Raw genomic sequence first — 12,230 nt, 5'->3', positions numbered from 1 at the left:
AGGCTCTAAGACTATCAAATGCTGCTCTGGGACATGCTTTTGTCCCCTTCATCTTTAAGCTCATGGCTCAATCCAATTATCCACAATTTAGCCTCTGCCAGCGATTTGTGTAGGCTTGTGTTGCAGAGGAGGATTTTGTTTGTACGACTCAAGTGTAAAACTTTAGCTTACAGGCCAAAAAGAAAAAAGCCCAAACCCCAACCCCAACCCCATCTTCAAAAGAAACCCATGAAAGGAAAGCATAAAACTAAAAGCCCCCATGAGACAGGGCTCTGGTTTAAAAAGATAGGTATATTAATAACTAAATCAAAAATTACCAAGAAAATCCAGTTTCTGATCACATGAGCTCCACCTGTGTTTTTTTAGAATAGAATAAACCTTTATTAGAATAAACCAAACCAGGTTGGAAGAGACCTTCAAGATCATCATGTCCAACCCATCAACCAATCCAACCCACCCAAACAGCTAACCCATGGCACCAAGCACCCCAGCAAGTCTCCTCCTGAACACCTCCAGTGATAGTGACTCCACCACCTCCCCAGGCAGCCCATTCCAATGGGCAATCACTCTCTCTGTGTAGAACTTCTTCCTAACCTCCAGCCTAAACCTCCCCTGGCACAGCCTGAGACTGTGTCCTCTTGTTCTGGTACTGGGTGCCTGGGAGAAGAGACCATCATCCGCCTGTCTACAACCTCCCTTCAGGTAGTTGTAGACAGCAATAAGGTCACCCCTGAGTCTCCTCTTCTCCAGGCTAAGCAACCCCAGCTCCCTCAGCCTCTCCTCACAGGGCTGTGTTCCAAACCCCTCACAAACTTCATTGCCCTTCTCTGGACTCGTTCCAGCAAGTCAACCTCCTTCCTAAACTGAGGGGCCCAGAACTGGACACAGGACTCGAGGTGTGGCCTAACCAGTGCAGTGTCCAGGGTCACAATGACCTCCCTGCTCCTGCTGGCCACACTGTTCCTGATGCAGGCCAGGATGCCATTGGCCCTCTTGGCTGCCTGGGCACACTGCTGGCTCATGTTCAGCCTACCATCAACCAGCACCCCCAGGTCCCTCTCTGCCTGGCTGCTCTCAGCCACTCTGACCCCAGCCTGTAGCACTGCATGGGGTTGCTGTGGCCAATGTGTAGAACCTGGCACTTGGATGTGTTCAATCTCCTGCCCTTGGACTCTGCCCATCTGTCCAGCCTGTCAAGGTCCCTCTGCAGAGCCTCTCTACCCTCCAGCAGATCAACTCCTGCCCTCAGCTTGGTGTTGTCAGCAAATTCACTGCTGATGGACTCAATGCCCTCATCCAGATCATCAATAAAGATGTTAAAGAGCACAGGGCCCAGCACTGATCCCTGGGGCACACCACTAGTGACTGGCCGCCAGCTGGCTGTGGCACCATTCACCACCACTCTTGAACACAATTTGCTGGGTTTGTTCCTTGGGTTTACAGAAAGAAGGAAATAAAAATATAAATAGCTGTACATAAAAAATAATAAATCAATCTTGCCACAAGAACAGGAAAAAAATTGGGGTAGATCTAGATGAAGTTCTGAATTTCAGAAGAGAAACCACAAGGACTGAAAAAAGGAGGCAGCAGTTTCCCAGCTGTTAAGGGCTTCATTTGTGTATTGCTTTTCAACAGCAGCTCCACATCCACTGCAGTGAGAAGCACAGCACTAGGGTTTGCTTTCTATCCAGCTGAAGGCAGCAGGACCAGGGAGGTTCTCCTTGCCCTCTGCTCTGCCAGATCAGGTAGCTCACTGCATCCAGGGAGAAGAGAGGGAAGAAAAGAGAAAGACAGTAACTTTGCAGCCAGATTGAGAGACTGGCACAGGTTGCCCAGGGAGATGGTGGAAGCCTCATCCCTGGAGGTTTGTGCAGCCAGGCTGGATGTGGCTGTGAGCAACCTGCTGTAGTGTGAGGTGTCCCTGCCCATGGCAGGGGGCTTGGAACTGGCTGATCCTTGAGGTCCCTTCCAACCCTGACAGTTCTGTGATTCTCTAAGTGTGGCTGCTCATCTTTGCCAGCTTTCAGGTGCAGTAGGAATGGCAATGCTAACCACTGCAAATGATCTCTCTTCCTGGTGCTTCAGACTCAGTGAGTTAACCTTGAATTTGCAAGGCAAATTTTCGAGATGACCAATTTACTTCTAGGAAATCAGAAAATACAATTAATCCTTTGTCTGCTCCTCAACCCTAGTTTACAAAACCATGGGTGCAACTTCATTGAGCTCCAAATTGAAGGGTGACGAGGTTAATGCTTAGCTTTAGACCTCATGGTTTCATTAGCAAAAACATTACAGCCTGCAAAGCCGAACTGACAGTAATGCTAGGCCCAAACAAAGTAAATAATTACTGCCTTGGCAAAGGAGGAAGCACTTGCAGAGTTTGTTTACATTCTGGGTTTGGAAAATTCATGTTGGCAACAAGTCAAATACAGTTTGAGTGGTAAGTGTGACAATTGCTCACAGATGCAGCTGGAAGAACAACAAAAGAATGGATTTATGGTTCTTTCCCCCCCCACACCCTGCATTTTTCCCCTTTGTTGCCTTTCTCTCTTGTGCTATTTCTTATATCTTTCTCCTTTCTCTCTCTCTCTCTCTCTCTCTTTTTTCTTCTCTTTACCATTTTGGATCAATAGCAAAACTTGTAGCCACAAAGACAAGCGGGTTTTCATGGCAGATGGGCTTTGGAATGTCTAAGAATCTCACGCTGCATTTTGTCTCTTGGCCACATATTGGACGAGACAGCTGTGTTCAAGCTGCACTCGTAAAAGCCTTGCTCCCTGACAAAACATGTGAGTGCCCTCTCTGTTCTTGCAGGCCTGCACTGGATTTCCAAGAGATATGCATCACTTCCATGCTGGTGCGCTGTTAAACTCTTAACAGATGCCAGGGGTGCAGACTTGTGTCTAGGCACCGTTTCTTTCATGCAGCTCATTGTTTGGGTATAGAGGAGAGCTTCAACATATTGCTTAGAATTCAAATAAGGCAACTTCTGAAAATGGGAACTAGTTCAACATCCTCTTGGCGACCTAGAAAAATGGTGGAGCTGCAGTTCCCTTTCCAACAGTTTATACCAGTTGCAACTGCTCTGAACACTGAGTATATTCAGCTTCCTCAATATCAGAGGAGAAGGAATCAGTAAAAATCAAGCAATAGTAAAAGAAAGTTCACAGACAACCAGAAAATGGCTACACACAAAATACAGAATACAGAATTAACCAGATTGAAAAAGAACTTCGAGATCTTCAAGTCCAACCTATCACCCAACACCATCTAATCAACTAAGCCATGGCTCCAACCTCTTTTTGAACACCTCCAGTGATGGTGACTCCACCACCTCCCTAGGCAGCACATTCCAATGGGCAATCTCTCTTCCTGGGAAGAATTTCTTCCTCACATCCAGCCTAAACTTCCCCTGGCACATCTTGAGACTGTGTCCTCTTGTTCTGGTGCTGGTTGCCTGGGAGAAGAGACCAACTCCCACCTGGCCACAACCTCCCCTCAGGTAGTTGTAGACAGCAAGAAGGTCTCCCCTGAGCCTCCTCTTCTCCAGGCTAAGCAACCCCAGCTCCCTCAGCCTCTCCTCACAGGGCTGTGCTCCAGACCCCTCCCCAGCTTTGTTGCCCTTCTCTGGACACGATACGTAACACTAACACATAGTCAACTAATTACACAACTAATCTTGTAAGCTCAAGGAAAGTTTGCAAGCAGGCAACAGTAATTGTTAGAGCTTACTTTAGAAGTGAGTTGAAATAGTTTGGCCAGATCCTGTCAGATCAGCTCATTAAGTGCATTTCACATAGGGAAATTAAGAATTCTAGTCTGATCAACAGAAGCCTATTTCATTTTCCCTATCTTAATGAACTATCAAGCTGAAGTCTCATTAACCCATGCTTCTGAACACTAGCAACACCAAAGTAATTTGAAGGTAAGCACAAACAGGCCATAAATAGAAAATTTAGTGATCACTTGTGTGTCTTAGTTATTTTTGCAGTTATTTATAATGCATTGTTTAAAGTCTGTGCATCCTTCTTGGTCTGAAAATGAAAATACAAACCCTGTTGAATTACACTTCTGCAGCTGTAAAGGGCAGCTGTGAAGTAATACAATAATTACCAAGGCCCCATTGCATTTATCTCAGGAAAACAGAATGAGGTGGTGGGGTTGATGTGCCTGGAGGTGTTTAAGAGCTTGGATGAGGCACTTAGTGCCATGGTCTGGTTGATTAGATAGGGTTGGGTGATCGGTTGGACTTGGTTGATCTTGGAGGTCTCTTCCAACCTGGTTGATTCTGCAGAGCAATCAGCCCAGAGTATATTAGACATATAGACCTCCTTCAAGAGCTGGGTAGATGACAAGATTTTTCTCACTTTCTGACATTCACTAAGTAAAGACCAGAAAGGGTGACATGTCCTGCCTTGCCAACTTATAGTTGCCAACCTATAGATGCACTGACATTAGGTGGACAGGAGCCAACAGTGTGCACTGGTGGCCCAGAAGGCCAATGGTATCATGGGGTGCATTGAAAGAAACATGGCCAGCAGATGGAGAGAGCATTCTCAACTCAAACGAAGCTGTTCAGCAAAACTGAGTCCTGTTACTTGATGTCATCACTGAGATTTACACTGAAATGTTGGAAGAAAGCAAGAAAATGGCTTAGAAATGTTGAAGTTCTGAAGAGGAGAGGAGAGGGAGAGGAGAGGGAGAGGAGAGGGAGAGGAGAGGGAGAGGAGAGGGAGAGGAGAGGGAGAGGAGAGGGAGAGGAGAGGGAGAGGAGAGGGAGAGGAGAGGGAGAGGAGAGGGAGAGGAGAGGGAGAGGAGAGGGAGAGGAGAGGGAGAGGAGAGGGAGAGGAGAGGGAGAGGAGAGGGAGAGGAGAGGGAGAGGAGAGGGAGAGGAGAGGGAGAGGAGAGGGAGAGGAGAGGGAGAGGAGAGGAGAGGAGAGGAGAGGAGAGGAGAGGAGAGGAGAGGAGAGGAGAGGAGAGGAGAGGAGAGGAGAGGAGAGGAGAGGAGAGGAGAGGAGAGGAGAGGAGAGAATTAACCAGGTTGGAAAAGACCTCCAAGATCATCCAGTCCAACCTGTCACCCAACACCTCATCCAGGCTCTTCTTAAACACCTCCAGGGATGGAGACTCCACCACCTCCCTGGACAGCACATTCCAATGGCCAATCTCTCTGTGAAGAACCTCTTCCTAATATCCAGCCTAAACCTCCTGTGGCCCTGGTGCAGCTTGAGACTGTGTCCTCCTGTTCTGGTGCTGGTTGCCTGGGAGAAGAGACCAACCCCCACCTGGCTACAACCTATCTTCAGGTAGCTGTAGACAGCAATAAGGTCTCCCATGAGCCTCCTCTTCTCCAGGCTAAGCAACCCCAGCTGTCTCAGCCTCTCCTAACAGGGCTGTGCTCCAGACCCCTCCCCAGCTTTGTTGCCCTTCTCTGGACATGTTTGACCCATTCAACATCTTTCTTGACCTGAGGGTCACAGAACTGGACACAGGACTCAAGGTGTGGCCTAACCAGTGCTGAGCACAGGGTAGAATGACTTCCCTGTTGCTGCTGGCCACACCATTCCTGATGCAGGCCAGGATGCCATTGGCCTTCTTGGCCACCTGGGCACACTGCTGGCTCATGTTCAGCCTACTGTCAACCACTACCCCCAGGTCCCTTTTTGCCTGGCTGCTCTCCAGCCACTCTGACCCCAGCCTGTAGCACTGCCTGGGGTTGTTGTGGCCAACGTGTAGAACCTGGCACTTGGATGTGTTCAATCTCCTGCCCTTGGTCTCTGTTTGTAAATACAAATTTAACCAGGGAAAAAAATCCATAGGAAGAAAAAACACTGAGCAAATGTCATGATAGAATGTACTATCTGATGGTGAATGAACAGAGGGAAGTATTGATTAAGGTATATTCTAATCAGCAGACAGATACTTCAATGCTTTATATGCAGTGGCTTTGGTAGCCTGAGGGGAAACCTGTCCCACTGAGTGCAAAGTTTAAGTGCCTCTGCTCTAGCAGCTGGGGAGATGTGACCACACCTGATCACGGGGAATCAAACACACAAAATGCTAAAAGTGCTAAACATCAAGGTGGGCAACACTGCAGAAATTTGTCCTTTGATTTTAACATAAACAGTGGAGTAAACCTTCTAATGGCAGCTCAGCAATATTGCATTCATCACTTTTATACCCAGTAAATGTCCTCAGGATTTATCTCTGCTAATGCAAGTGAACAGTGGAGAAACCTGCTGAATTCAATAGAAGTTTGGCTTTATTTGCAGGGAAACATCTGCATTATGCTCACTGCATTTTATTTGTTAATCATTAGTAATAGTACTTTATTTTATTTGTTCCTTTATATATCATCTATATCTATATCTATATCTATATCTATATCTATATCTATCTATAACTATATCTATATCTATCTCTATCTCTATATCTATATCTATCTATATCTGTCTCTATATCTATCTCTATCTATATCTATATCTATCTATATCTATAACTATATCTATATCTATCTCTATATATCCATATCTATCTGTATCTATATCTATATCTATATCTATATCTATCTATATTACATTCTATTTATTATGTTCTATCAGTTTAGTTTAGTTTATATTATTGTTTCTGATGCATTATGCATTGCTTGTTGTTTCTTTTTATGATGTATTCCTTATTTTTATTTTAGAATTTACTCCTTTTTTTTTCATAGAACTAATAAAGTTGGAAAAGACCTCAGAGATAATCAAGGCCAACCTATTACCTAATACCTAACACCTCCTGACAACTAAACCATGGCTTCAAGTGCCACATCCAATCCCTTTTTGAACACCTCCAGGGATGGTGATTCCACCACCTCCCTGGGCAGCACATCCCAATGGCCAATCTCTCTTGCTGGGAAGAACTTTCTCTTCACAACTAGTCTAAACCTCTCCTGGCACATCTTGAGACTGTGTCCTCTTGTTCTGATGCTGGTTGCCTGGGAGAAGAGACCAACTCCCACCTGGCCACAACCTCCCTTCAGGTAGTTGTAGACAGCAATAAGATCTCCCCTGAGCCTCCCCTTCTCCAGGCTAAGCAACCCCAGCTCCCTCAGCCTCTCCTCACAGGGCTGTGCTCCAGACCCCTCCCCAGCTTTGTTGCCCTTCTCTGGACACCTTCCAGCATCTCAACATCTTTCCTAAACTGAGCAGCCCAGAACTGGACACAGGACTCAAGGGGTGGCCTAACCAGTGCTGAGTACAAGGCACAATGACTTCCCTGCTCCTGCTGGTCACACTACTATCCTTATGCAGGCCAGGATGCCATTGGCCTTCATGGCCTCCTGGGCACACTGTTGGCTCACGTTCGGCTTCTGTCGACCACTACTCCCAGGTCCCTTTCTGCTTGGCTGCTCTCCAGCCACTCTGTCCCCAGTCTGCAGCACTTCATGGGGGTGGTGTGGCCAAAGTACAGAACTTTTCCCTTAAGTTTTGTCCAAAACCCATCAATATTGTTGGATGTCAGAAAGTTTGGTTTAGCGTGGGCACTGTAATGGGAAATAGTTAGTAGGAAATGACTTTAAATCTCCTCCAAAACTCAGTGTTCTGCTGATGCACAGTGGAAGATATGTGCATAGAAGAGGTGACTTTGTCTCAGTGAGTGACACCAGCATTGCTTTTCCCTTTTTCCCTTAACCAGCATAGGAATGTAGCACCTTCTAAACCAGCACAGTTCTTGCAACCATTATCTGCCTTGAGCTGTCTTTTCTTGGATGCTCTGCAACTGCCTCTCCAGGTTTGATTTGGCAACAGTCACAAACAGAGTCAATGCCAGTTCATGAATTTGCAGCTGCCCTATTCTCCACAGGAAACAAAAACCAGCACAAAATACCAACCCTGTTTGATCTCAGTCTTTACCATCTGCTATCTCATCACTAAACAAGAGGCAGCATTTCTCAACCCCAGGTAATCATCATCTACATTAATACAGGTCTGGGTTGGTATCCCCCAAGAGCATTTTAGTCTTTCCAGAGATCTGAAGTTATCCTCTACTGTTTGATACATGAAAAGGGTTTTGTAATGTACTCTTTTACACTGATTTTATTCTCAGGGAGATGAAAATTGAAAAGTCTTGGCAGAAAGAGATGCTACAGAGCTTTATCTGCCCTTTGCATAACCTGACCAGAGTTTAAAATGGTCATCAACATCAACAACTTGTGAGACCCCACCTGGAGTACTGTGTCCAGTTCTGGAGCCCTTAGGACAGGAAGGATCTGGACGTGCTTGAACATAGTTTCATAGTTTCATAGTTTCATTCAGGGTTGGAAGGGACCACAAGGATCATCTAGTTCCAACCCCCCTGCCATGGGCAGGGACACCCCACACTAGATCAGGCTGGACAGAGCCTCATCCAGCCTGCTCTTAAACACCCCCAGGGACGGGGCCTCGACCACCTCCCTGGACAACCCATTCCAGGGTTTCACCACTCTCATGGTGAAGAACCTCCTCCTCACATCCAGCCTGAATCTCCCCACCTCCAGCTTCATTCCATTCCCCCTAGTCCTATCACTACCTGAGATCCTGAAAAGTCCTTCCCCAGCCTTCCTGTAGCCCCCTTCAGATACTGGAAGGCGACAATTAGGTCTCCTCGGAGCCTTCTCTTCTGCAGACTGTACAGCCCCAACTCCTTCAGTCTGTCCTCATAGGAGAGGTGCTCCAGCCCTCTGCTCATCCTCGTGGCCCTTCTCTGGACACGCTCCAGCACCTCCACATCCCTCTTGTACTAGGGGCTCCAGAACTGGACACAGTACTCCAGGTGGGGTCTCACCAGGGCTGAGTAGAGGGGGAGGATCACCTCCCTCGACCTGCTAGCCACACTTCTCCTGATGCAGCCCAGGATCTGATTGGCTTTGCGGGCTGCAAGTGCACACTGAGAGCTCATGTTGAGCTTTTTGTCCACCAGCACCCCCAAGTCTCTCTCCTCAGGGCTGCTTTCCAGCCAGTCACTGCCCAGCCTGTATTTGTGCCTGGGATTGCCTCGACCCAGATGCAGGACCCTGCACTTGCTCTTATTGAACTTCATGAGGTTGGCTTGTCCCCACCTCTCCATCCTGTCAAGGTCCCTCTGGATGGCCTCCCTTCCCTCCAGCGTGTCTGCTGCACCACACAGCTTGGTGTCATCAGCAAACTTGCTGAGGGTGCACTCAATGCCACTGTCCATGTCCCCCACAAAGATGTTGAATAAGATAGGTCCCAGGACTGATCCCTGAGGGACTCCGCTTGTCACTGGCCTCCACTGGGACATGGAGCCATTGACAGCCACTCTTTGGGTGCGGCCATCAAGCCAGTTCCTTATCCATCTAGTGGTCCACCCATCAAACTCATGTGTCACCAGTTTGGAGACCAGGATGTGGTGCGGGACAGTGTCGAAGGCTTTGCTCAGGTCCAGGTAAACGACATCAGTTGCTTGCCCCTCATCTATTAATTTTGTCACCTGCTCATAGAAGGCCACCAGGTTGGTCAGGCAGGATTTGCCCTTGGCAAAGCCATGCTGACTGTTCCCAATCACCTCTTCACTATTCTTTTGAGCGAGTAGTGACTCCAGGAGGATCTGTTCCATGATCTTTCCAGGCACAGAGGTGAGACTGACTGGCCTGGAGTTCCCTGGTTCCTCCTTCTTGCCCTTTTTGAAGATGGGGGCAATGTTTCCCCTTTTCCAGTCTGTGGGGACTTCACCAGACTGCCAGGACTTTTGAAATATAATAGAGAGGGGTTTAGCAACCTCCTCTGCCAGTTCTCTCAGCACCCGTGGGTGTAACCCGTCGGGTCCCATGGACTTGAACACTTTCAGGTTCTTCAGATGATCACAAACCTGATCTGCACTCACAATGGGCAGTTCTTCCTCCCCGTCCCTGGCTTTGACTTCCATAACATCAGGAGTGTGGCTAGAGGCCCTTGCAGTGAAGACTGAGGTAAAGAAGTTATTAAGTACCTCAGCCTTTTCCTCATCACAGGTGACCATGTCACCATTTTCCTTTCTGAGGGGGCCCACACCTTCCCTAGTCTTCTTCTTCCCATTAATATACCTGTAAAAGTTCTTAGTATTCCCTTTAATCTCCCTGGCTAGATTCAACTCAAACTCTGCTTTGGCTTTCCTGACCAGGACTCTTGATGCTCGGGCAGCTTCCTTGTATTCCCCCTGTTCTACCTGTCCTTCCCTCCACTTCCACTTCCATGTCCAGAGAAGGGCCATGAGGATGAGCAGAGAGCTGGAACTGCTCTGCTATGAGGACAGACTGAGGGAGTTGGGGCTGTTCAGTCTGGAGAAGAGAAGGCTCTGAGGAGACCTAATTGTGGCCTTCCAGTATCTGAAGGGGGCTACAAGAAAGCTGGGGAGGGACTTTTGAGGGTGTCAGGGAGTGATAGGACTGGGGGGAATGGAATAAAACTAGAAATGGGTGGATTCAGATTGGGTGTCTTCTTCCCCATGAGGGTGGTGAGACACTGGCACAGGTTGCTCAGGGAGGTGGTGGAAGCCTCATCCCTGGAGGTTTTTACAGCCAGGCTGGATGTGGCTGTGAGCAACCTGCTGTAGTGTGAGGTGTCCCTGCCCATGGCAGTGGGGTTGGAACTGGATGACCCTTGAGGTCCCTTCCACCCTAACAATTCTATGATTACCACTGTATCACATTGTGCTATGCAAATTACTTTGTTGAATTCTGTGATAAATAGAGACGTACTCAGTAGGGGTTAGGCCACACCTTGAGTCCTGTGTTCAGTTCTGGGCTCCTCAATTTAAGAAAGACATTGAGATACTTGAATGTGTCTAGAGAAGGTCAATGAGGCTTGGGAGAGGTCTGGAGCACAGCCCTGTGAGGAGAGGCTGAGGGAGCTGGGGTTGCTTAGCCTGGAGAACTGGACATTCATGGGAGACCTTATTGCTCTCTACAACTCCCTGAAGGGAGGTAGTAGCCAGGTGGGGGTTGGTCTCTTCTCCCAGGCACCCAGCACCAGAACAAGAGGACGCAGTCTCAAGATGTGCCAGGGGAGGTTTAGGCTGGAGGTGAGGCAGAAATTCTTCCCAGCAAGAGAGATTGGCCATTGGGATGTGCTGCCCTGGGAGGTGGTGGAGTCACCATCACTGGAGGTGTTCAAAAATGGCTTGGATGTGGCACTTGGAGCCATGGTTTAGTTGTCAGGAGGTGTTAGGTATTAGGTAATAAGTTGGACTTGATGATCTCTGAGGTCTTTTCCAACCTGGTTGATGATACTATGATTCCATCAAATAAGAGCCCGCCCAATGCACCCCTGGTTACTGAAGGTGTCTCTGTCTTACCACATCTTTGCACGTTCATGGTACTACTCAGGATTGTGAAGTCCAAAGTGAATTTTCAGAGATGACAATTCAATGTCAGCTTAAAACATGACTTTCTCTTTCAAATACATCAGAGTCTAAAACATATGAACAGCACTTTTGTTTTCTTCCTGGGGAAAGATAACAAGTGGAGTAAGATGAAATAGCTATATTACAGCAAAGTAGAGATGAAGAATGTCCTGATACAGAACAAACTAAACCAATTCCTTGCTATCAGCATCTGCTTCTGCTGAGTCTTGCAAGCTATCACCAAGTGAATCATTGTGTTTAAATATTATCTGCACTTTTTCCTCTGCTGCTGCCTTTTGCTTTCCACTGTCCTTTTGCTTCTGCATTTTCCTGTGAAGAGTTGGACAGAAATATCTTTGAGTCAGGGACCTCACAGAATTTCTGACTAGAATAAACCACCTAGACTAAACTGGGAGAGTGTGAAGTAATAAACAAGCCATCCAACCAGCCCTCACACTTCATCATCTCCCAGTGGCTTGCAGTAATATTTGAATGCATTGTTCCATCTCATAAAATCTGGCTATAATGCAGCACTTTGGGGAATCAGGAAATAATGAAATTGCTGTCACTGTTGGCTCAGCCCCTTCCAAAGCCTAACATCCTGTGATCCTGTGATGCCAGGAGTGAGCCTGATGTGGCTAAGGGCCACAGATACTATGCCTGCTGTGCTACCTTGAGTCCGGTGTCCAGTTCTGGGCTCATCAATTTAAAAAGGACATTGAGACACTTGAAGGTGTCCAGAGAAGGGCAACAAAGCTGGGGAGAGGTTTAGAGCACAGCCCTGTGAGGAGAGGCTGAGGGAGCTGGGGTTGCTTAGCCTGGAGAAGAGGAGGCTCAGGGGTGACCTTATTGCTCTCTACAACTAC

The sequence above is a fragment of the Melanerpes formicivorus genome, unplaced genomic scaffold (genome assembly GCF_026170545.1).
Source record: "Melanerpes formicivorus ecotype bairdi unplaced genomic scaffold, bMelFor1.0.p_v2 SCAF_68, whole genome shotgun sequence".
Classification (NCBI taxonomy): Eukaryota; Metazoa; Chordata; class Aves; order Piciformes; family Picidae; genus Melanerpes; species Melanerpes formicivorus.
Note: the sequence above shows the minus strand (reverse complement) of the source record.